Genomic DNA, 26,797 nt, shown 5'->3' with positions numbered 1-26,797 from the left:
CTTCATTTTTAATTCGTATAATAACATTGTATTTCCAAAGTTTGTTAAAATATTTCACTCTGTCCCTGCCTGGAAAAGTAATTGTTTTATTCACGTATTTCATATCACAAAAGATGTCCTTTCTGATATTCAAGAGTTCCTGGTAGGAGGTGTGAAAACATAATGGACCAACCAATGGCAATTCCGTGTTTTCGCCATTTACATTGCACACATTTTAACATATCTTTTAATAGTTCAAACAGATTTATTGTGGGACAAAAATAGAAATGGCATTGAGCATTGCTTACATTTTTATTAGAAATTTTTAATGATCGTAAAGACGGCTAGTGGCGCCAGTGTTTTGACTGGATTCGATAGCAAATAATGACCTAATGTCTAAATTTATCACCTGGCGGCGACGATCCTTTCCAAATTAGTTATTTCTCTTACTTATCAGAAGCGCATATTCAAAATAACAATTTTATCATTGTTTCATAATTAGGTCACTCAGGCTTAATTGATTTTCGGTACAGTATGATAAACTACTTTTCCATTCTATCAAATGGAAATTAATCCTGAATGTGATCCAAAATCAATTAAATAATGAATTTTTGTTTCGCTCACAGGTATTTTTAGGCTATGTTAAGGAAATTATCGTAGTTTTTTTCAATAAGAAAAATAACCGTGCCAAACACCGTGCATGATAACAAAAATACTAATTTCAAAGAACTGAACGAGACTGAGATTGAAGTAACTGGTTGTGTGAATGGTTTTTAAGAACTGTCGTGATATTTACAAATAAGATTTAGTGAATCATCTTCCAAAGTCATACAAGAAGGTAATCTGATGAATTTTTGAAATCTAATGTTTTTATCCGAAACTTCTGGTAGCCCAACTAAATATTGAAATATTTCTTTGTACTTTTTTTATATTACGTTGTATAGCGTTTCTATGTATGTTGCAATTTTATTATGAATATTCAACTTACGAACTGAATAAAAACAAGTATTTTCGTGTAATTAAATGTTGAAACTAATTAATACAGTTTATTGTATGATTTTCACTATAAATGGTTTTACAAAAACCGCGACACGAGTCGGTTTTTGTAAAACTCTTTTATAGTGAAAATCATACAATAAACTGTATTAATCAGTTTTAATATGAATTATCATCAGGTATTGGCCAGTTCTATTCAATAATTGAATATTTATAATCGCTTGTTCGTTCGTATGAATTTTTCCTCCAATTTGTATCAAAAAAAAACTTCCGTGCATGATCTACATACTTTTAAGAAAAACGTTTTCAAAATTGTCATGAAATCGAATTTGTTGAACTTTTTCCAATGATATCTTTTGACTTTAGGAGGAATTAAATACTCCTGAGCCAACTTATGAAACATCAAAAGTAAGATTTATACAAATTTATAGTTTAATATATGTCATTTCTTTTTACCTTGAGTTGTACTTTTGGTTGTAAACTTTGCTCTCATCACTCGAAATTTTTTCTGTAGTTTATTGTTCCTAATTTGGAGATCTAGAATGTCATTCAGCAATATTTCTTGTTTCAATTCGCCTATTTGGAAATGTGTCATCCAAATATTCTTCAAATAGTATTTTCTTATTATGTGGACCACACCCAACTAGTAATTTTTATGTCTATCGTGTCTTATATTACGTTATATTGCTTTTCTACGATTGAATTGTCTTCAATAATGCCCACTTTCTAAATGGGCTGAGAATTTTTCCTGGCATACCTGTGGATATGGTGTAACAATTACATAATTGACAAAATGACAGAATCGCAATCTCAGTTTTTAATGAATATTACTGGCAGCACTTTTCGATAGATAAGTTTCTCCTGCTTAATCAATTCGAAACCTAGGTTGACGTGAATTTAGCTAAAATATTCATTTCTTTATCAATTGGTTTCTCTCAATACAGGAAACACTAAAAAATAAATAATACATCGCACATTCGTTCTGTTCTGCGGAAATTTTTTGTTCAGCTTGAAAGGTGTTTCTACATGTCTTTTTGAAATCTGGAATGACGAAAAAGGGATGGGCATTTCAAACAATTATAAGATTCAATAACTTTGAATATGTGAACACATAATAAAAAAATAATTCTAGTAAATTATAAAAAAAAAAATAGAAATGGAACAAAACTACCAATCATTTATGAAACATTATTCCTATAATTCGAGATGTTGAATTGTTTCTCTTTTAAATATTGTCTGCTTTGAAAAAATTTAAGGTTAGTTTTCAGGACAAATTTTCGAGAACCTACATAATTCCCAAGGAAACAAACGGATTAATTTAATGTCGTGTTTTTTATTACTGAAAGACAACGAGATTATCAGGCAAAGAGTATGTTATTAAATTTTATTTATAAACATGACGTAGAAACTTGTGAGAAATGTTGCAAAACTAATTTATCACGAATGAAACGATTTGAACCAATACACTCATTTTGATATAAATATTTCCTGACCCCACGACCTTGCGATTACACTAAAATCGAATTGACTTCATCTAACAAATTCAGGAATATCAGAATGACTCCCATTGCATTCAAAAATTTCAACATCGAAAATGTCATAATGGACAATTGGTTCTGCTTGAAAAGGTTTCATTTTTTGAGTCAATCTAACATACTTTCGATCGTTTGATGTAATCCATGCTTTAACTTTTTTCAGAGAGTGTAGTTCCAATGGTAGGTTTATATGTAATGTTCGTCGCAAACTATTATGCATAAACAAATAAGCTGCCGACATTATCCTGTATAGATAGCACTTTGCTCTAAATTTGAATAGTATGCGCGCAAATAAAAAAAATTAATGCTGGCGCCGTCTAACTAACTCACCTGATAATGTTTGCTGAAGTTGTTTGTTACTTCATTACTAATTCCATGTTAGATAATTATTTTAAACGCAACGACACAAATTATTGCCAATGTTTCCATTATCACTATTATGAGTAATAACTTCCTGCGAAGTGGAAAAAACAAAATCATCGTTGCTGTTACAAAATTCTTCAGTGGTGCATTTTGTAATGGTTTGTCGATTTTCAGTATATCAATTATTCAGTTCATTTATAATGCTAACTAGCTGACTCCAGCGCTTCTCTCCACATTTTTTTTTTGTCATAGTATCGCATCAACTTATAACTAAAAATAGCAAAATTTTGTTGATATCAATCGATAATAATTTTAACAGTAAGTACGGTATCAAAACAAAACTGAATGCGGCCTCAATCTCCATATTAGTTCACTAAATAAAACAAACCCAAAGCAACTGCAGCCTTTCGTCATCACGAATGTCGCATCGATATGTGAGACCGCTTTAAATCATTTCGTGCATATTTGAATTTATAGTGTCGGAAGCGATTAAAATGTGCATTAAATGCTTAAGGAAACTAGAGTATTTAATTAAAGATCAATCTGTATTTGTAGAGTAGGGAGGGTGAGTGTAAGTCCACAGCACTTATGCCACATGTGACCCATTGTACATCCTCCCGAGGAGTTGTTTTCCTAGGTCATCGTCCATCCTGTCCTTTCCAGGAAGGTGGACAGGTCACTGGGAGACATCTCCTTTGTATCTGCAGGTGTAGGCCAAGACTCGCCGAACACACACTCTCTTATTGACGATAACTCCAGGCACTCGCACAGGACATGCCTGACAGTCTCATCTTCCTGTTCACACATCCTGCATAGAGGTGTGTCCACTAGTCCCATATTATGGAGGTGTTTCCTTAGTTGACAGTGGCCAGTCAGAAATCCTACTATTAGGCGTAGATTTTTCCTAGTCATCGCCAGATATTTCTAAGGCGCCAGCTTCCCAGGGTCGCCCAAGGTGATCCTGGCAAGATTACATCCTTTGATTTCATCCCATCTCTTTAAGGATTGAGCATGGATGTAACATTTGACTAGTTCCGCAATTGTCGAAGTCATCAGGCCGTAGGTTCCACTGGATCCTCAAATTCTTAGTGCAGCTGCTTCCTTGGCTAAAAAGTTGGCAATGCGATTACCTTTACTCCTGTTGTATCGTTTAACCCACTTCAGGAAAATGTTATTATCTCCCTAGGCTTTGGCTAAATTTTGATGGCACTCTAGTACTAGCCCTGAGGTAACATATTGTCTGCTGTCAGTGCAGATTGTTATATTAATTAAAGATCAAAATTTCATCCCTCTAAATAGCTTGTACCATCACATCACATGTGACCATTTTTCAAACGTTTGAATGGATGCCAACCTTAAAAGATAGACTTATGCCACTGGAGATTTCTATGTAAATCTATAAGAGAAGCACGTAACGTTGCAGAATCATACTTCAACTGGGTAAATCCTCTCCAGAAAAATGTCTGGTAGCGTCAAGATAATGAGTTCGGACACACTATCACTGCGTCATTTCACCATTACATGGCTGACGGACTGCAAATAGTCATGATGCTTCGTAGGTGGCTCGGGCAGTTATTAACATTATCTACCCAGATAGAATAGGATAGGCAGCGTTTTCGGTGGAAGTTCCTCGGCTTCGGATGGGTAGCGAAGCCGCCCCGACTTCTCGCGGGCAGTATGGTCATGATATTTCAACCAGAACAATGAATTATACACATCAATATTTCTTTTAAATCACTTCGTCAATTGGTAAAAGTAAAAACCATATGAAAATCCGTTTGATAATTTTTGAGATCACTGTATTTAAACAAAAAGACGCGGCGGAGAAACTGTTCACAATATCCAGTGATATGATCTGAAATGTTCCGTGTAACTTCAAATTTTTCCAGTACAGAAAATACAGCCTCTCCAAATCACCTGTTTACCAGTTTTATCCAAGAAAAATAAATGTAAAATACTTACCTACTAGTTGCAAGAATGCCACTGAAACAGTAAGTTATGAGGTTCAAAAATTCCCAGACAATTATTCAGACCAGATTCAGGCGGTATGCTCTGTTGCCAGTCATTCAGTTAAATCATATTTCAATTAGAAGTTTAATGTGGTTCGAATTTTGATTCGTGCTGTTTTTGGGTGTATAACCTTCCACAATCTAAAAAATAAACAAAGCTGAATCAGTAGAGAATCTGCCAAAGTGCTAAAAGAGCCTACTGAAAAATTCACCCGAAAAGTTACTGCGTAATATAAATCACTGTAGAGTCCAAGCAGTCAGTAACTAGTTGTATTGACGAATTTGACTACAAATTTAACAATCAATGAAAAAGTACAAAACACAAAAAATCACCAGTGAACAACGCCTCAACTGCAAACAGCTATATTTCCTTTGACACATGTCAAAAATATTGAAATATCCAGATGTCATATTCGATAGTCTTTATGAATACCCATACAGGATGTATGGGTATTCATAAAGCTATTTGAAATGCATTTCTTTAGCAGGTAATAAGTGTATTTCAAGTAACGATTCTTCGAGTTTTTTCATTTGTTTATGATATTCCCTGATGACAATTTTTGTTGCAAGCCGTTTTATTGCGTGATCACCAGTTGATTTCGATGTATGCGTCCCTATCCCCGATTCTGTTATCTGTCTTCTCTATATATATTCTCAATGTTCATTTTTTCCTACCTCTAGGTATCTTGATATCACTTACATAAGCTCATCCATAAGAACAAGGAATATCGTAAATACGCTTTTTCGTTTTTTTAACCGTGTTTTCGGAATTAGTTTGTGTCAAAAGAGATTTCAATGTGTTGGTAGTTCTAAAAGTTATTCTTACATCATATCTTTAATCGATTTGTCTCAATTTTTCAGACAAACCGGGAACATCTGGTATGACGTTACTTGGCAGATACGTGTGTTATTGTTGGGTTGGTTATGTGGAATACTTGTGGAATCTATATATGAGTGTTACTGTTTTCACCAATTTCTCATTTTCCTCCACAATTGTTTTAATAATAGTTACTTTCTCTTTTAGATTGCAAACTGCACATTTCTTGAAGAAATTGGAACGTACATAATTTTTCAGCAAACTTTTTTTAATCATGGAGAACAACCCCTGAAAAATCAGAGGAAATAAGTGTGAAATAAGTTTTTTAAAAAATATATTTTTTTCCCGCATTAAAATGAGATAATTGTTTTGTTTATAATAATAAACATACCAAGGTCTCTCTCAGCTTTCCACCAATAGTGCTTTACGTCTACGGTGACATTAAAAAATTAGATTCCTACGTAAGAAAAGAATAAGAAAATTTTCTTATTGAAAATTGTAAATAGAATGAGAATAAATTGATGGATGTTTTTTTTTCAATTGGTGATTTCTACAAAAATGAAGATAACCTTTTTATAGGCAATATTTTAATTTATTATAATTCAACCGGCATACATTTCTTAACCGTATATTGTTATTTTGTATATCTGAGTTGCGTTGAAAATGGACAAAAATCACTCTAACCAAATTTGTCAGTCAACATCAAATGAATTTCAAAAACATATTATAGAAAATATGTTAATCCCAAATTCAACTTTTTTTCACATAAAATACGATTGTATCTCCTTAGTTTTCATCCACCATATTACACTCTCGGACAAAAATATTGCATGTTTTATGATTTTTTTCATGTTAATTTCTTTTCCCTCAACACGTTATTTGTTTTTATTGATAAATGTTCAAAGGCCAAAGTATTTTACGTAAATTTCCATTCCGCATAGATGAAAGAATGCTTGGACATAGTCGCTATAGCTGAATAAGTAAAATATTAATACAAATTACAAACTTTGAATAGTGTGCCTTTGCCACTATTAATGTCTACTGTTTTGTTTATTGTTGTCAGAATGACATTTCCAGTGAGACTGGGGAGTACAAAAGGCGGCCTGGTCAAGGACGTAAGAGAGGTACAACGCCAAGAGATGACCAATATTTGAAAATTCAATCTTTGCGAAATCGCAGGATGCAGGAGGATGCAGGCTATCATTAGAGGTAGGGGAGGAAACACTAAGTACTGAACTGTTATTATGTTGCCTCAAAGAACTTTCATTTTGTCGTCATTGTTGCTTGTTCTGATTAAATATTATTAACAAAACAAGTCTATTAGATTACTTCTTCTACAAGTGGTTATGCAATTTCAATATCTGGATTATTTGGCAATCAGTATACGTTAAATACTCCAGCATATACCATTTAGTAATGAAAACTGCATAAAGATGTAGACAAATAAAAATTAACATGAAATCAAGGCTTAAAATATAATATGCAATATTTTTGTCTGTGAGTGTATGATGAGAAATGATACACTTCGTTATTCCCCGATTTTTAGATAGTAGTTTAAATTAGTAGTTTGAATTAGTAGCCTAGTGGAAGGATCTTTCGGTGGAGATCATCAAGATTTTCGTATTTTCCAGTACCACTTAATACTTTGTAATACTATTATCTTTGAATAAACACTCAAAATGCGCTAGTACCTGTTATAAAGACTGTCTAAATGGGTTTTGTAACTCAATATACATGCTCGGAAATTGATTAATATTTTTCCCTACAACCTAAATCGTTCACCCCCTTTCGCATAATTTTAGGGGATTTGAGTTCAAGATGTCTGTATACAATCTAGTATTCAGATTTTCGTTGCTTCTTCAAGAAAGAAGTTTGAATCATTCCCAAGTTCCATAGAGCGAGTGGTAACTGAAGATGAAGAGAATATTGGTATCATTCAACATCCTAAACTTGAAAGTTACTGTCATCAACTGCGGAACTCCTGAACTATTGCCAACCGATGTCATCGGATAGTAATCCAGGAGGTATGAACCTCTGAAGAAGCTAACCACTTGCGCCAGCGAAACGTCAGGAAGAAATTCCAAAAATCCACGGCCTTCGAACCCGCAAAATAGTTAACAGTAAAAACCCCGGCTGCGGAAGCGTTAACCATTGTATTAAAATTGTTATTATTATAGAGAACTTGATCTGAAGTGTCTAATGAGTGTACGACGAAGACAAGTACTGTGCGCATAAAAAACGGCTTTTATTATTTTGCGTGACGCATAAATATTGGTATGAATAGTTTAACAAGGAAATGATAAAGGCAGCATACCTCATTTTAACATTATCTCCTGTTCAAGGTTCATCGACGAAAATGTGTTTGATATAGTTTATAAAAACATTCCATGACTTTCAGGTATTTTACATTCAAAAACGATCTACTACTGTTATTTTAGAGGTAGTAAATAAAGTGCAAAAATTGTCGAGACAGATCGATTTTTATTTCGAACGAGACACGGCATGACCTACAAATGGACAAAGAATAATTGTTAATTCGACTTCTTTCACCCTTAGAAACGCCTTTCATTGAAAATAGTCGAGCAACTTTGCCGTCTATGAGAGTGGTCTTTTGCGCCTTTTTTACACATTTCTACACATTTGTTGAAAAACTTATTTCCGATTATTGACATAAATTCAAACCATTTCATTGATTAGAACTTTTAATCACAATATGGAACCTGACCATCACTCAATCCTTATTAAATAAGGCAAAGTTCTAACCTCCATGTGGCGCAGTCTAATGGGAAATAATGTATTTAAAAGAATTGATACAATTTCAGGAGTACCAACAATGGAATGTTAAACGCAGCCACTGTAGTCCTTATCGAATATGATCTATTGACTCGTCAATTGCTAAATATTTTTTAATAAGGTAAATTTACAAAATTTAACTCTACAGTTTTCAGAATCACCTGAGTTCTAACAATGTTGCGTTTTTCTTGACAGCAAGGTAGATCATTTAGACTTTCAGACCATTGCCGCATCTTTGATAATGTATGCCGTAGTCTGCGATGGTTTTTTTTTGTTCCTTACAACAAATACACAAAACGCGTCTAATCTCGACAAAATCCATTTTGAAGCTGATGTTCAACAACTATTTAGTTTCCAGTCAGTGCTTGGGAACAACAGTGGGCGAATTTCAATCGACTAGATATTTATCGCCGAGATTACAAAATGTTTCCAGTGTGTGGCTAGCATTTAGTCGAAACTACATGCGTTTGTATATACCATCATTTCAAGAGACAGAAAAAATACAATAAATTTTGGATCTATTTTTAAGTTTAAAAGAAAATTTCAAGATTCAACCGTCAGTTTGAAAAATATTCAATTACTTTTTATCATTTCCGCATAGACACGAGTATATCTTATCAGCATATTTTTTTTTAAACAGTTTTATTTAGCTTGCCCTGTTTGTTTGTCTTTTTGTTTGGATCAAATCCAGTAATAGAAGTTTGACTGCCTTCCCGACAGATTGATCTAATATTTGGTATACATATTTAGTTTTGATGACAATACAATTGAATGAATTCTGTATCTTTGTAAATCCAAAATGGTCGCAGCAACATAATGGCGAATTGGGTATTGTTTCACAACTACCTCAATTTGGGTATCAAATGGTAGGGCTTGACTAGTACAATAATAGTACACTTTGAAAAAAGATGCAAATTCAAGATGGCCCCAGCTACAAAATGGCGCATTACATATAAACTTGTATTACTTAGGGGTCAAATGAACTAAACAAAATGAGAAGAATTGAGTAACAAAATTAGAAACTAATAACTTGAAAATAAAATAAGTAAAAAAAATATGTTCAACGGTTTTATTGGAAAAAAAGATAACAATGATGTAGATTTTGTTCGAAAAACTGAAAAATAATTCGGAAGGTCCTAGGTAGCAGTCATCACAACACTCTTCTCAGCAATCTACGGTATTGATCAAATAAAAAATAATATAATCGTTGGGTGTAGTATTTAGGTAGATGTCAACTCAGGTTTTTTTAATCAATACCATAGATTGCCGAGGAGTGTAGTGTGATGACTGCTACCTAGGATCTTCCGAATTATTTTTCAGTTTTCAGTACCTTACGCGGCATATAATTTAAATGCTTTCACAAATACATCGAAGTCTAGCTACATGTTGATGAAAACTTTAGAGTAACTTATCGGTATGAACATTTACATTTTATTTTGCCAGCAACAATTGCGTCTCCAGGAATATCGAACGTGTTAGAATTCTTTAGATGTTTCAAAAAAGCAGTCGCATGTTTATTAGTTCTCAAAAGAAATACTGTGTTCTATTTTTGAGATTGGAAAGTTGCTTTGATAAAGTTGCTAGTGTATGGCTGGCATATAGTTTATACACATTGTACGTAAATTAATTTATACAACACTTCTCACAGTTTTATTGTCAATCTCAAACCTGTTGAATATCTGTTTTTCCAATTCATAAACCAGCCTAATGATCAAGTTTAGCTCCATATTCATCGTAATAAATAGATATTTCGAAGCGGTAAATACGTTTAATACCTAATAGTTCTGCCACGTTCAAGGGACCATAACCCTCTCTACGACGCTTCTTGGCTCAGCCCACCTGTCTATACTGTCTGTTAGATAGCACTTTGAGGCCATGTCTTTTGTTGAAGGACGTTTGAGGTGTTTATTACATGCTACGTCCCCTTGAGACATAATAATTTCCTTGTCATTTTGTAAGAGACAGAGTAGGCGGAAACTATGACAATAATGTGCATTATTATAAAACACCTCCGAGGGAAAAAAAACTCAATAAAAGTGCGACATGCAATGTGTCTCAGTAAATGAAGGAGTGCGGCTCAGAAGAAACTTTTCTGTAAATTATATACCATGTCAAGAGGTATATGTCAATTTTTGTTAAAAATATTAAATACTAATTGGTTACTAAGATAGTGTACTTCTTTCGATCAAATAGGTTATATAAAACGAATTTCGTATATCCTACTCTTTGGAGGAAAAATTCATTTCATTAGCAGCTAGCGAACCGCCCCGGCTTCGCACGGGGCAATGCTGATACAAAATATACATATAAACGCGTGCGATTGCTGCTATTTATTGGCCCTCAGCCAGTACCTCCGTAATCAATATGTCCCTGCATTTCAAATCTGTAATATTTTCGAAAATATTCATTTAAATTACATGCTGCAATAGACCATGTTGATCTATATTAAATGTACAATGTATTTTTAAGGTACGTAATTGGATAAGAATTATTGCTGTATTGCTTAAAATCGCTTCGTAAAAAAGTAAAGGCTAAAAAATGGTTATTGTGGGTTGCCCCTAAGAGATAGACATATACTATGAGAACTTTTTGCAGACCTTTTTGAGTAGTATTTCTCAAAGTGGGCGATAACGCCCCCTTGTGGGCTCTGGAGGCCTTTAGGGGGGCAGTAAAGGGCACAGAGAAGAAAGTACTAGGCCCGCCCGCTGCCTCCTATAAAAGCGCGCACGCCATCCAACCAATAATGTCATTCGACGATATTACCAAAACAAGTGAATTTACTTCGGCATTTTTGACGACAAAATTATGTCGTAAGCAAAAAACTATAGCGCGGAATATATAAAATATGGATTTATTGAAAATCCCACAAATCCATCTTCGCCTATGTCCATTCTTTGTCAAAAAACATTTTCGAATGAAGCGATGAAACCCTCAAGGCTAGAAGAGCATTTGAATAAAATGCATTCACATGACGGACTCCTACAATATCTCCTTGCTAATTGCTCAAACAGGTAAACCTCACACTATTGGAGAGTATTTAATTTTACCGGCAATAAAAGAAGTAATAACTACTGTGCTCCATAAACCAGCGGCATATATTATCCGAAAATTTCCTTTGAACAATAGTTCCGTCCAAAAACGAATTGACGAAATGGCTGAAAACATTGAAGAGTCATTGTGCAATCATCTGAAGACTTCTAAATTCTTAATTCAATTAGATGAGTCCACTTTACCAACCAATGAAGCATTGTTGTTGTCATACGTGAGGTTTATTAAAAATGAGAAAATATATCAAGAACTACTATTTGCCAGAAATTTACAAACGGGTGCAAAAGGAGAAACCATATATAATACACTGAAAACATTTTGGGATGAGAGAAATTCCACTGAAGAATATTATATCAGCTGCTACGGATGACGCTTCGGCTATGACAGGATGTCACAAAGGCTCAATAGCATACTTAAAAAATAAAATTCCAGATGTGCTCGCTGGATATTGCGTCATTCATAGACAACATTTGGTTGCGAAAAATTTGAGTGCTCAATCACTGCAATGTATCAACAAAGCAGACAATAAAATCCGAAACAGCTCTTTAAATTACAGATTATTTAATCAGCTTTGTGTTGCTAAAGATGAAGATTTCAGCCGATTGCTATTTCACACAGAAGTGCGTTGGTTATCAAGAGGTAACTGTCTGACTCGATTTTACAGTCTATTTGACTCTGTAATAGAGTTCTTGGAAAACAAACACAAATAATTGCACGACAACCTCATCACTTTAAAGAATGATATTGCGTACTTGACAGGCCTGTATAAATTATTTAATGATGTCAACCTCCAACTTCAAGGTGACGACTTAAATTTTATTAAAACAAAAAATGTCATTGCTGCTTTTGTAGCCAAATTGCTCTTATACAAGAATAATATCGGCAGACGTGAGTTTCGCAATTTCCCTAATTCGTCAGCAGTATCCTTCAACGGCGACTTGCTTGTTTACTGCCAACATTTGGAGAACCTCCACAGTGATTTCGCAGAACGATTCCAGGACATTTTGAAATTGGAAATATCGGACTGGGTGCTGGATCCTTTTTCAAATGTCAACACAGCAGGATCACCCCAGCTGGAAGAAGATCTCATAGAACTGATAACAAACGAGGAAATGAAAATAAAATTTAAAAATGGATACCAAGAATTTTGGCTACAAAAGCCAATCCCGCAATTGTACCCTGGATTGTGGTCCATCGTTCAACGATTTTTGATAGCATTCCCATCATCGTATTTGTGTGAACGTGGATTTAGTGCGGTGGCAACGTTGCTAGCTAAAAAGAGAAATCGGTTGCAGATTACCGAACGCGGTACTTATGGCTGTTTTTGAGTAAATTCAAGCCTGATATTAACAATCAAAATGTTTGTTTTAATAACTTGAATAAAAGTTTTCCTAATATTACAAAATGGTGTTTTACGTTACCCTCATCAGAAAGTCTTATTTTCAAAGACACACATAATTTAATTATTAAAATAATGACTGCGATTGTGATTCTTAAGATGTAGTAAAGTAAAAAAAATTGAGGGGCTTTAGAAAATAATTAATTCTCGAAGTGGGCGATAGACAAAATAAGTTTGAGAACTTCTGTTCTAAAATTATCAGTGTTCCTCTACTATATTATGCATGTTGTATACACATAAACCTTCCTTTTGAATTATTCTATCTATCAAAAAAACCCGCATGAGTCACCAGTTAGTCAATATACAAGTACCAGTTGAGAAACAAGCAGGTTAACAGTTTTTCTGAAATGTTAATTAGTTTTTGGTGGAAAATTTGAGAACTTTTAAAATATTTTCGGATGTCTCTAGAAATTACTAGAAATCGTGAATGTGATTTTGTAAACTGCCAGTAAAAATCTCACAATAAAGTGTTACTTGAATGTATAATAATTATCTCTAGTTTTCATGTTTTAGAAAACTTAAAATGATTTCATAATTTTTTATCGAAGATAGTTTCTTTGAACCGTCGAAAGATATCATCAGAATATCAGTTTTGTTCTGTTTAAGAACCGCTATGATGTAGAAACTTCATAGGAGAACATGTTGCACCGACAAGTTCAATCGAGATAATGACACTATATGAAGCAAAATAAAATTTAGTTTATCATTAGGTCGCAAACTCGCCAACCATTAAACAAGCCGACAGCGTTTATATATAAAACATAAGAAGTTAATTAAAAATACTTGCCTGTTATGTAACGAATTCAAGTCTGTTTTATCGCACATTTCTAGGCGATGTCAATCAACAGTACTGAAATAAATATGATTCAAACTGTAATTTAGTTCAGAAATAGCTCAATTTTTCGAATAGATGAACCAATTGTCTTATTACAACGAGCATTTTTTTCTTTGGTCGGTGCTTTCAAGTTGTTCATAACGATACAAAATATAATTTGTAAAGGAGTGATTCGAGGAAAAAGTGATTTATCATTCTGAGAATTTGCGAGGTGGTGCCAAATTAGCGAGTTGTTGAGAAAATGAGAAAACAGTTTTGCAAAATGAAAGTGGTGTATTTTTATAACTGCTGATAAATACAGATAATAATAAAAAGTTTTGGGTTACAACTTGATGGCTAAGAAACACAAAATTTTCTGCAGCTATTTTTTCAAATTCCTTAAGTTGTGAAAATTTAATCATTTTTCACGAGGAAATCAAGATATAATAGCATATATTCTTGACTTTAACATCTTCAGTTGTTTCTGAATCACCTCATGATTCCCAAGAGCTCGTCACCTTTTCACATACAGCCTTCGTGGCTTCTTCAATAATTTTTTAGCAGTAGTGACTTTCATTGCCGTGTTTTCATTTGACTTGTCAATTATACTGACATATCTAAGCTGTTAGAGAGCCGGCCAACGCTTCTTTTTGAAGCATGAATTCTGAATTAATTATTGCTACTTTCCCCTTTTAATACGAGTAATTCTCCATCAATCTCCTAAAACTCCGACAGAAAAGACTTAATTAATATGCATTTTTTTGAAAAATAGTATAGAAATTTCAGCAAATATTATTACAATTTGACTCACTGAATACCCAATTCACCTTCTGAGGAACACAACTTTTGCAGATTTCAAGAGCACCTAGAACTATTGAAGAAATCTGATATTTCTGCAAAATTTATTCAAAAGGAAAAAATTACTTTATAAAAACATGAAAAATAGGCAATCAGGAAGTAAAATTAACAGATTAGTTAAAATTATTCAAGTGATTGTATAGTACATCCACTGATAGTATTTTGAGACCCAGATCACGATGAAGAGCCTATCTGAAACAACTACTCTCCTCTACAGATCATTGACATTGTCTTTCTGTATTTTACAGAAACCATATTACTTCAAATGAACTCTTCCAATTTGTAATTGAGAGAAACGTTTGTAGATTTTCTGCATATTTTCCTATCTAATTTTCACAGGTTTTCTCCTTTGTTTTGATGGTATTTGTTCTCTATGACTATTATTGATGAAATAGAGAGACAAAATGTTTTTCCAAAATACAACAATATTTTGAAACAAATGAATATATTAGCATGTTGCCTTATTACATCCAGGTAAGTGTTCACCAAACCTAACCTAAGTGATTCAAGCATTTACAGTTCATTATTCAGAATTTTAAAATAATTATAGCTTCATTCCATAAAAATGAATAATTCGTTACTTTATTATGTTTTTTTTGTAGTAATAATGTTTCCAGACATATTGAAGAATAATCAATATATATTAACACCATTTTTGTACTATTAATTCTGAAGTGTATGATCGGTAGTAAACTATATGCGACTATTCATGAGAAAAAATTCTTGGAATATTGGGTGGAAACTGACAAAAAATGGTTTTATCAACCGGATTGTAATAATCATAATAGAAATATGAATTTATTGAGCAAATCACAAAAAACCCAGTAATGTTATTGCCCACGGTGAAGTTTAGCCTGAGGCTACTCTTTTGCACTTAACCCCAAAAATAGAGAATGCTTTCGCAACATTTTGTTATTCTTACAAATTGAGCTTACTCCTATCACCAATACTTTCTAACCTAACTTCATAGACATAATACTAACCTAATCTAATTTCAATTTGTTTATGTATTTATATATACCTAGATACCTCTGGCGTAAAATGAACCGAATGAAGAAAACACTTTTTCCCCACCAGAATTGAAGCGTTCGTCTCACGTTTTTCGATTGAATATATTATTTATTTATCAATATTTTCAACCAATATCGATAGTTGTCAGTTTGATGATTAATGCAGAAAGTCTGTAGTCTGGAATATAAAAATGTTAAACGTTATTTAAATTGTTTAAAATTTCCACGAGTACGGCGCCAAATTTAATCACGTTATCAACAATAAAGCGTGACATTTCCATGAATTCTATTGTGAGATTTTTACGAATAATTATTTTCATGTGATCGAAATGAATAATAAACAGTGAAGAGATTACGTTAGATTATATCATGGAACCATTGAACACAATCTCAGCTTACCTACTTGATATAAATAGCTGTAAATTTGAAGTAAATGTTTACTAGTAAATCGATTTTCTTCTACAAATGTTTACACCAATCTTGATAATAAGGAGGCTGTAGCTGCAGTATTTTGTGTAAATCACGAAACACTTTTGCGAAAACATGATCACTATGGCTTTAGAAGGGGGTTTCTTGACTGATTCGAGTATCTGAACGGTATGGCAGCTATTCTGATTCAAAGAAGTTTCACTACTTTTGCAAATAATACCGCCAGTTTCTGGTACAGCAGATTTGCACTTGGGGTGGTCTCAAATCAACTCAAATTACTGAAAGGAGCTATTATTCCACAATATTGGGTCTACAGGCACCGTAAATCCACCATTTTTTTTGTTTTTTCATAAACTACACTTTTACTTAGAGTAATTTTTGATCGATTCGGAAAAAATCTTCGGAAAAGGTGGGTTTATCGGTTGAATGAGTCGAAAAGAATTGGCTTTCAGAGAAAACTCTGTAGAACAAAATTGTTTATGATTAGCCAATCTTTCCATTCCCGGATGATCCCATTTTCAATTAAACATTTTTTACTCACGAAAAGGGGTGGTATCCACTTCCAGGGTGAAAGCGACCCCCGCTACAGTGTCAACTTTGAAGTAGAGGGAAATTAGAGCCTTATTTCAAATGTTTGGGCTGATCGGTTCTATTTGGCGAAATTATACAGTATAGCCGTATTTTACCTTCAATGATTGGACTATATACCTGCGTTCATTATGCCCTCTCAAAGACAGCCGATCATCTAGAAAAACGTTGCACAGCGGGCGGATGTGACGTTCTTCTTTTGTTCATCGGCAGACGATAGGGGACAAGTTAAAGTGAGCCATGAGACGGGCGGTACTCATTTTAATGGTTCATGTCGCCAGTTCGCGAGTTTTATCAAACAAATAATGAAAGTCGGAGTAGCCTGATGATGGCGGCGCCACCTCGACAAAAATATCTGCCCACATGATGTCTCGCTATTGAAAAATCGTTGAACGCAGTACGGTACGTTGGAATTATGATTCAATTCAGTTCTTCCGTAATTTGAACAATTTCTTCCCTAGCTGATTATAAATTAGTAACGGACACCTTCGAAGATTTTGAAGTTCGAAATACTTCAAATGAATCTACTTTTCAAGACTTTTCACTGTGTGTATTACATTCAGTTGCTATTCAGAAGAAGTTATGTTATTATGTAATAAAGGCACTGCTCTTAGGTTAATAGGTTCTTATCGGGACCTGTGATATTAGTGCTTCGTATGAATAACACGATATTCCACAAGGTCCAGAACACGGTGCCTTTATTACTGATCATCATTTAAATCGATGTTAAATTGTTTTCAAAGTTTTTTGGTAGATAAAATAGAAATGGTGTGAATTTCAATAAGTTGAAGGTTACGTCAATTTTTATATAATTTCTTAAAACATTTTCTTAATTTCAACTAACTTTAGAATTTTTTTTGACTTACAAAGGCAGTTTTCTATATCGATTATTTTGAATTGTATTTTTACTCACATTTCGGAATTGTCAAACGTTTTGGAAATATATTAATATCTTATATACTGTCGAAATCTTTAGAAAACTAGATTGGTTTTTTTTATGAAAAACAAAAAAGTACAGAATGAGTTTAAAATGTCAAAATTTTTGTCATAGAAGATATCCCTCTGCATACGTCCGATATCTATGTATTTTCATTATCAGAACATATTTGAGGATATATACAATTCGTACTTTCGTAGTCTGAAAATGTAAATACAAAAGCTGCTATAATAATGACGAGTCACAAATTGAACTCAACTCCAGCTACATTCAATCACTATAGAAAAAATTTTAAAGGAACGTCTTCATACAAACATATTAATTTAAACACGTTTTCGAAAAATACAATTCGGTTGTATTTGCATTTGAAAACTATTGTTGGCTCAAATAAATCTCACATAACAAAATGAAAGCACAATTTCAAAAATTTGGTGATCAAACGAAAACTAAATAATAAAACAAATTATAATAATGATATCTCAATTACCATCCTGCAGGAAAGAAAGTCAAGTCATCTGTTCCATATTATCCGTACCACTAATTATCCGTACCACTCACATCGATGAGATGACGCCAAAACTTACTCAAATAGGTATTTGATCTTAAAAAACTCAAAGTTGCACGCGATTGAGTTTGAGTTATTTTAACTGAACAATATAATGGTGAGATGATATGTGCCCTTTATAGCAATGTGCTCACGAGGAAATCTATTTTTCCATTTTTCATGAATTTTATCTGTCATAGATATCTCATCAACGATACTTGGTTTGGTCATGAAAGTATACAGCTTTCCGTAACAAGAAGAATAATGTATGAAAAGATATATATGATGTATGAGGTCGATAGAAAACTCAGCTGCAAATCAAAGCTTCTACATCGACTGGCGAAAAGAAAATGGATTTCTGTCTGTCCGTAGCTATTCAAACACTAGATTAAACCACTGCCTAAGTAGTCATAGCACAAATAATTATAGCAGAAATTACAGTCTCTCTTTTCATTATAGTATACAAGTACTCTCTTCAGCGTCCGTAATAACTGCCAAACATCCATGCATTGTTGGATAGGTCAGGATATCTTGTTCCATACATCCTTCAACGTAATAAATTGTTCAATTGTAACTAATCTTCACCTTCTTCAATTCCGGTTTTCCATTTTTCTTCTAATTTTGTTGAAATTACCCCAATGAATACTTCCTATTTGGCAGAAAACAAACATGCACAAATTAGAAATAATTCATCATTATTTATTCGCTCGTCAATTGAATGTCATCGACATTCGTGTGAAAAACTAATAAACGAAGGTAAATCGAAAGGTCGGCGGGGTGACCTACATCGAAGTCAACTTTTAAATTTCATAGTTTGATGGCGTCTTCTAGGCGCCTTCGAGGTAAATGATACGAAGTCATAGTCGAAATACGCTACACTTTATTGGCAGACTATTGAAAAGTGAGAACCTCGTGTCGTTTAGCCTGTATCATTGCAGACGGTATGTGGCGTGTAATGTTTCGATGCGAATGTGATGTCCAGTGTGGGTGAACATAAACTGGTCTTAGGAGAAAATGATTGCAAAATTTTTCATCGCGAATTATTCAACAGGGCTTGATATAGAAAGCAATTAGACATGTAAGAAGGACGGGATTTAACACTGCTACGTTCTAAATCCTAAAACTTGTTCAAGTCTAGAAGAACTGATTGTACAATACTTTCAACAAATGTAACAATAAAGGCCAAATGGAAGACACTGAGAAATTTAATTTCTATGAGTTCGTTGTGAGGCAAAAATTACATTGGTCAAAGTAATCGATTAGTATAACTCGTTTCAAAAAATATACCAGAATAGCTATTTATGATATGAGTGTTAAAAGTAAGGTTTTATTTTGTCAGTGAAGTTGTCACGAAGTTTTTTGTACAACTGTCGTGTTTTCATAATAAAATGAATAAATATAATATTTCTGTAAAAACACATTTTGGCATCTCTTGTCAATTAACTATTCTCATGTTATCTCATTTGCTGTGAAGTGGCCGTGTCAGGTGACACCGAATTACCTGGTTCCCAACAAACAGAATTGTTTATACCTCACGTTGTTTTATTTAAAGTCACATTTGAAGATATTCCTGGTGTTTAATGTCTTGCATAATGAAGAACAATAGTGAGAAATTGTGTTCCTGACGATATTGAAGGGGCTGCCAAAACACTTCAATTGAATTGTTACCAAAAAAATTGGCTCAGAGGTACGACATCGCATATTCTAATTTTCTTAGCTGGTGTAGACTTAAAAACGTCAAAGGATATTTCAGCGAAACCGTCTTCTTAGCCTATCTAGAAGAGAAATGAAAAATATTGAACTCGTCAACTTTGTGGAGCAAGTTTTCAATGATAAAGTCGAGTGCGCTCGTTAAAGCAAATATTTCAATGTAATAGCATTCTTAAAGCGGAAAAATGAAAGTTATAGGACCAAAAAAACTGGTACGTTTGAACAAGTCCAGAGGTTTATAAATGAGGCGCCAGTTGAAAAATATTTGATGATAAAGGTTGCTACTATTTTCGGAATATATGGAGCCTGCCGGCGTGAAGAGCTGTGCCATTTATTAATAGAAGACGTTAAATTGATGGATAAATCATTGATCACAAAATACAACCTTACTTTTAACACTAATATTATAAATAGCTATTTTTGAATACGTTATTCCAAATAGTTTATTTTACACATTTGTATAAACCTGTAATTACTTTACAATTTCGACAAACCCTATCTCCACTACTCCACTCCAAAGATTTCGTCGATTAAGATAGAATAAAAAATATAAAATAAATCAAAGAGCATAAAAAACTATTGGACTGGTCATTTCAGAGAAAGAATCGTACCAAAATGTATTTGTTAGTAGAAAGTACCTCAGGGCTCTGTATTACGGCAAATGCTTCTCTCGTCCTGAAAGGGAAAGATATTAAACTTTAGCTGTTGTTCTATCTGAAGGGAATGAAAAGTAATTTTGTCATTCTCATCAGTAAAAATTATCCTCAACCGTCCGGGCTCTACAGATACATTTGGAAATGTTTTACCTTCATATAGACTTAAGAGTATTTTTTTAGGAAAGAAAGTTTTTGGCTTTCTACTACTCCATCTGATACAAAAAAATGGATGAGAGAATCTTCCAAAGAAAGGAAGGATTAATCAATTTGAAAATAAGTAACTCTATTCATTGATGTGTAGATCATGCAAAGAAGTAACTTTCAGACACAAACTGAAAGAAAGTCCTCCTGAAACAGCTACTTTCATATAAACATTGAATTACACGAAAGAAAAAAATTCTTTCGAAACAAATACTTCTATATGAACACTGAATTATACAGAAGATACTTTTCTCTATACAGTTTGTATATCGAACATTTGTGGAGGAATAAGAATCAGATATCATTCACATGAGTTCTACTTTGAATGAATGGTAATAAATTGTACTCACATGGAACACTGTCACCCTAACTGGTATACAAGCTTATTCCGTGACATTCAAAATCGTAATTCATGAATGAAGTGTGTGTATTTTCTATAATGTTATCCAATTTGGTACTGAAGAGCCTTAGGGCAAGTGTCTTAAGGCGAAACACGTGTATACCAGTTAGGGTGACAGTGTTCCATGTGAGTACAATTTATTACCATTCATTCAAAGTAGAACTCATGTGAATGATATCTGATTCTTATTCCTCCACAAATGTTCGATATACAAACTGAATAGAGAAAAGTATCTTCTGTATAATTCAGTGTTCATATAGAAGTATTTGTTTCGAAAGAATTTTTTTCTTTCGTGTAATTCAATGTTTATATGAAAGTAGCTGTTTCAGGAGGACTTTCTTTCAGTTTGTGTCTGAAAGTTACTTCTTTGCATGATCTACACATCCATGTATAGAGTTACTTATTTTTAAATTGATTAATCCTTCCTTTCTTTGGAAGATTCTCTCATCCATTTTTTTGTATCAGATGGAGTAGTAGAAAGCCAAAAACTTTCTTTCCTAAAAAATTAATCACTCCTAAAAATATAACCCTTTCAAATCACTTAAGAGTATGTTACACCATATCATTAAAAATTGATGCCCTCGTATTTTGAAGTAGGGTTGTGAGGGAACATATGCATACGTCTTCGCACGTTTTTTAACAGTTTTAGCGGGAATTAGTTTAAAACGCATCGTGCTATTCCTCGCTGCGAAGCTGCAAAAGTTTTTTGTGAAATATTAGTTGCTTTCAAAAAACAAGATGAAAAAAAATCTAGATGACTGAGAACCTGCTAAATTTTAGATTTATGTATTTTCCATATTACTAAAGGCGAGAAGCCCAAAAAACACTGAGAAACATAATATGTCTTGTAATAATTAATTTAGATGACCAATAGGTATTTTTTCATTTGATAAATAGTTGATAATACACTATTTTTTTATATGTATCTACCTCTGCCCCGTCCCTCCTCCTTCAACGTTCGTTTCCTCAGAGGCTAACCTAAAGAGTTATATGAGTATTCAAGAATCTAAACAAATTGTTTTATCTTGGTCAACGAATTCAGTGTCAGGTTCAACTTGAGTATTGGTAGAAGCATCCCATCCCAAAGATGGCGTCTCATGAGGCATTTTAAAGCATTTTAGGAAATGTATATTTTTTTAAAATATGCATTTCTGAAGAAAGTTGGTAGTCGAGTTTTCCAGATTTCTATTTAGGTACGAAAACCAGAACTGTTTTTTTCTTTTTCATCTTCATACAGTGAAACGAATCAATATTGAAGTTTTATTTTTCGAAGAGATATAAAAACAATTTCGTAAGTAAATTTCATTTTCAGTTTTAAATGCAAGAGTAATTGACGATATCTCTTGACGCGACCTACTCGGTCCAGTCAATGTTACAAGGCCATTGCTCTGTGGCGTTAGAGTAATTGAATTAATTTTGAAATGACTTTTTTTTACAAATCTTGGCAACGATTCAATTCCTGTTCATTTTGTGCAAAATTATGTTTTGATCCGATGTTAGTAACCTCCCACGTAAAATAAATGTCGGATGTTTCATCTCAGATCTGTCAGTTGTAGAGCAGCGTTTTGAATACCATCAAAACGATTTGAATAGATCACACTCTGCTCCATAATACGCGCATACACGAATATTTTCTTCGTGAACTACAACTCCAAAATATCGAATTTGGTTGATATAAGTTCACCGAGTTAATTCACCTAGTGAATGTTTGATTCCATCGAGTCCAACTAATGAATTTAAATTTTCATACCAACAGTGAAATTAACGAATATATTTATAAATAATATGTTCCACGTATCACCGCTATGAGAACGGTGGTTCGAGTTTACGGCGATTTTCACTGTGTTTTGTCCAACCCATGATAGAAATTACCCGTTAAAGGGCAAGACCACGTTAATCCTCAGCTCGCAGAAATTTCGACTTCTGAGAGGTGTTGTTTGTGAAGGGGCGACAGGTTCAATTCGAAATTGTAACTGCCTATCGTAGGTTCGGAGTATATGTCGGTGGAAACGAAATTTGGTAGATTACTTACCAAAATTAACAATTTCTAGCACCAGAATCAAATTATAAGTTTTAAGCTATCCAAAACTATTATCCTTATTATTTCTAAGCAGTTATTTCTGACTTAACAAAATCTGTTGCGTTAATAATTATTCTATCAGTTTTTAACTCATCTGCATTTGTCTTATAACTATCCAAAGAATTAGGTGTCTTCAATTCAACACTTCAATTAATCTATACCATTGGGAATAAAATTAACCTATACCATTGGGAATAAAAAATGAATATAACTTATTTGAAAAAAAAAAATTGCAGTATGGTAATTTACTGAATTCTTTGGGTTAAAACTATACTAACTTTATGTGTCATTCTTAACTGTGTAATGATCTGTCGTTCAATTTCTTTTTGTCACTTTAAAATTAATCAAAACCAGTAAAACCAATAGGGCTGTTCTGACGGGGTTAAAATAGTTGTAGTTCTTATGTATACATTTTCTTATGCATTTTCAGGCATCGTGATGTAAAATGAAATTAAAAAGGGCTAGAAGTACGTATGAATCTTACAAGACATGGTGTTTGAAAAATGCTAGTAAACATCTCTTCGTGAATAATGGGATGGTTTTTTGGCATTTGAGCGATAATAGTGATATATTTAAATAGCCTATTCAGTGTTCATAGTGGAAAGTAGTTGTTTTGTGAAAGCTTTTTTCTCCGGGGTTAGGTCCTATCATAAACATCTGAATATGTTATATGCATTTTCTAAAAAGTAGGTATTCACTTTTATTTCTCATTGTTTCTGCCTTTCTTTGAGAGTTTCCTTGTATACTAATGAAGTAGTAGACTACAATAGGTTTTTGTTTCAATTAATCTCTTTAGTACGTTTCGGTTTTCGAACCTTTTTTATTATTATCGTGAAAATTTTCGATTCTTCTGCAAACAAATGTTGTTCAAGTATTTGTCTTACTCCTAGCGTTCAGTTAAAAAAATAGTGCCACGCCACTGGATGTTTATTTTTGTATTTATATCTCTGCGCAGCTTATGTAAATGAGATATTCCACGAATTGAAAAAGCATATCTAGTTATTAATTCTTTCGATCTAACAGCGGACTCCGATAACTCGTTATTGAAAATGTCTGATTTCTGTGGTCGCCCAGTGTAATTACTGAACGCTGTGAGAATATTCGAAGGAATGCAGGCAGACAGCTTTGTACCACTTTTAATGTCGTCCTACAGGTGAAATCCTGGCATTTGAAACTTTTGGTTCTGTAATGGAAAAACACAAATTGATTCTAAATGTTCTGTAGTCGGTGAAACAGTTATAACTACATAGTATAAAACATCCCATCCCGCCGTCTGTCCCTATGTTTAAAACTGTCTTTAAAACTATGCAACGGATTTTGATGCGGGTTTTTTAAATAGATAGAGGATTGTGTGGATAGGTAAAGGTTTGTGTGTATATAAAATACATAATATAGTACAGAAACGCTGATGATTTAAGAGATTTCTAATGTGATGTAAATAAAAAACATTTTCTGCGCTTACTTTGCGAACGCTAGCTGAACCCTACGAGACAGATCAAAATAATGTACTACAGTATTGTACACCCTAAAAAGGCCTACAAAAAAGTCCTCGATGGTATATGTTTATCTCTAAGAGGTAACCCACAATAACCATTTATTATCCGCGCTTCGCCCTATAGCAGCCATCGCTGCTATATTTATAGGTATAGTATATAGGTATATTCAGTATCAGAATTGCACCCGTGCGGAGCCGGCGCGGGTTGCTAGTTATCAATAATTGATAGATTCAAATAAATAATTATTTAATTTTCACGTTTAGGTGATCTCTCAGAAATTAGAAAATCTACTGGATATCGTTACGTCATGGACTCTATTCAATGTCACATTAATGAGTGACCGAAATAAAATGTCAACATCATCGACAACTGAAGTCGTTAACCCTGTGTTCCGTCTATGTTATCAAATCCCCCAGCCACCTGAGGAGTGTCAAGGTTATTTTCAACCAATGCTCACTTAGGCGAATCAATCAATCCACTTTCAACAAAATAAATTCTCACGAAAAAAATCTAACCGAATTCGAACAGTTGATCTTTGCAACGTGAGTCTAGCACACTACAACTTGCGCCGCTAATGAAAGTTATTTTTGTCATTATCACTATATTATTATACCAATAATACATGTTACAGTGTTGATATACTTGGTGTGCATTTTCTTATCAAATAACCCACGAATCCTGAATCACCCTATTATTTATTGTTATAAGAACCAGTTCTTGTTAACAAGGTCTCAACATAAAAATGATTATTATACAACAGCAACGAATAAAATAATAATAATAATGAAATTGACAGTTAATGGACCAAATAAAATTGAATAGAAATAAAATACCAAGTGAGATCACAACTTACATGCTTATATTGAAATTAAGTCGAAACAGAAGTAAGTATCTTGAGATTCATTCATGCAGTATGGTCGATTTTTTCAACCCTTCAAAATCGACAATTTCTTTATAACATTCGAGAGATGTACTTAGAATATCTAGCAGTAATTCCAAAATCAGCAGAAGATATTACATTTTAGCATTTGACTCCATTCGTGAATAATTGTTCACCAGTGTATAATTCTTCTATGGAAACATTTAAAAAGACTGTGAAAAGATTGTACTTCATTAACTTATTTTTAAGATTTTTATTTCATTTTATATACGTTTTCCTTAAACTTAGCTTAGATTACTGTTAAATACATGTGTGAACTTGTTAATTATTTTGTAAGAAATAGGCATTGCCGTAAATAAATAAATAAATATATAAGCTCGTCTCCGTTCCTGGCCTGCTTACCGCCGTCGAACTGATCACTGACTGAACTGTCTCTGACTAAACCGGCGATCCTCTGGGCCGAATCTACGTCAACTCAATAAAGTTTTATTGAGTTGACGTGATGTGTCTTTCTCCAACAAGGCTAAAAAATAAAAAAACTTTTGCGTCTCGAGACCCTCGACAGAAATGATAACTTAAACTTATCTAAGTTGATCTATTCAATATTGAAATTGTTTAACTTGACAAAAGATTAGATTATTACTTGAATTTTATGTATATTAATATGATAATGATTATTCTGATATTACATTGATTATTTTGTGTATGTAGATATGTTATAGCTACCATAAGCCAATTGTTGCTTTTGTAGGATCAAATAATACATATAATGTACATACACAAAATTAGTATCATCATTTTCAAACCACGCTTCACATTATAGAAGAATATTGCGTGCTTGCTGGTTAGATTTTAATAGTACTGTCGACAACATATGTCTATCGAACAGCGCACACTAAACACTGAGCGTCTGTCCGACGAGAGAGGAGGAGCCTGTCTTCCGCTGACGTATGCATGAGAGAAAGGGAAGCGAGACAAGACTAGCGCCGTAACGCGTAACGTACAAAGCGGTTTAACCCTCCCATAAGAAGTTATTACTTGTGTGAACAGAAACCACTTTACAATTATTCTAGTCGATGATTATTCCATCAAAAACAAAATTATTCACATTAACTTATGATTTTCATCATTAAAAACTAGCCACGCCATGAAGTGTCTGCCCTGAATAAATATACTGTAACCGTCTTGTCCTTCATCGTTATAATTGTTCTCTAATTAGTACATTTTTATTATATTCCCTTCATTTCCGCTCTTC

General features: G+C 33.4%; 1 protein-coding gene and 1 long non-coding RNA gene across 7 annotated transcripts in view; one reads left to right on the top strand and one right to left on the bottom strand.

The window, feature by feature from the left end:
- LOC111518293 (uncharacterized) overlaps positions 1–5,250 on the bottom strand; it is a 133,660-nt gene extending 128,410 nt beyond the window's left edge. For 3 of the 6 annotated variants that reach the window (XR_002723941.2, XR_012464966.1, XR_012464968.1), the window contains exons 1-2: positions 5,083–5,250; positions 4,836–5,023 (exon numbers count right to left, since the gene is read on the bottom strand). This is a non-coding gene — a long non-coding RNA (uncharacterized lncRNA). Of the gene's footprint in view, positions 1–1,373; positions 1,733–1,945; positions 2,017–2,840; positions 3,144–4,835; positions 5,024–5,082 lie in introns of those variants that run through there. The other 3 variants (XR_012464965.1, XR_012464964.1, XR_012464967.1) reach the window with 3 other exon arrangements.
- The window catches only part of Dad (Daughters against dpp), a 99,132-nt gene that overhangs the window by 61,042 nt on the left and 11,293 nt on the right, over positions 1–26,797 (top strand). The window lies entirely within an intron of this gene.

The sequence above is a fragment of the Leptinotarsa decemlineata genome, unplaced genomic scaffold (genome assembly GCF_025532065.1).
Source record: "Leptinotarsa decemlineata unplaced genomic scaffold, Ldec_3_MD MMD2_tig00000199_RagTag_RagTag, whole genome shotgun sequence".
In the NCBI taxonomy this organism is placed as follows: Eukaryota; Metazoa; Arthropoda; class Insecta; order Coleoptera; family Chrysomelidae; genus Leptinotarsa; species Leptinotarsa decemlineata.
This window is presented reverse-complemented; position numbering and strand designations above follow the sequence as displayed.